This window comes from Halyomorpha halys, unplaced genomic scaffold, assembly GCF_000696795.3.
Source record: "Halyomorpha halys isolate HHAL.00 unplaced genomic scaffold, Hhal_1.1 Scaffold1970.1, whole genome shotgun sequence".
In the NCBI taxonomy this organism is placed as follows: domain Eukaryota; kingdom Metazoa; phylum Arthropoda; class Insecta; order Hemiptera; family Pentatomidae; genus Halyomorpha; species Halyomorpha halys.
In genome coordinates this window covers 1-326 of record NW_027111504.1, presented here as the reverse complement: position 1 = coordinate 326, position 326 = coordinate 1, and positions in this window count along the sequence as shown.

Below are 326 nucleotides of genomic sequence, written 5' to 3'. Positions count from 1 at the left end.
GTTCGTTTTTCCTTAACCTTTGCTTCCTATGTAAGTTCTGGGAATCTATTGAAGGGCATCTTTCACATTTAAATTTCTTTATTTATATGTCATTTCTTAAGAGGTATAGGCTGGTGGCCATCGCTCCATCAGGCACAGTTTAATTGTTGCTTATTACCCTAATTTATGTATTAAGATACATTAAAGATTCTCCTGATTTAATTTAAACTTTAAATTATATTGTTAATTTTTTTAAAATTTATATAGATACATTCAAAATTAAAAAAAAATCAATGTTCGTTGCCCTCTGAGAACAACTTCATTGTTCAATTACTAAATTACAATTA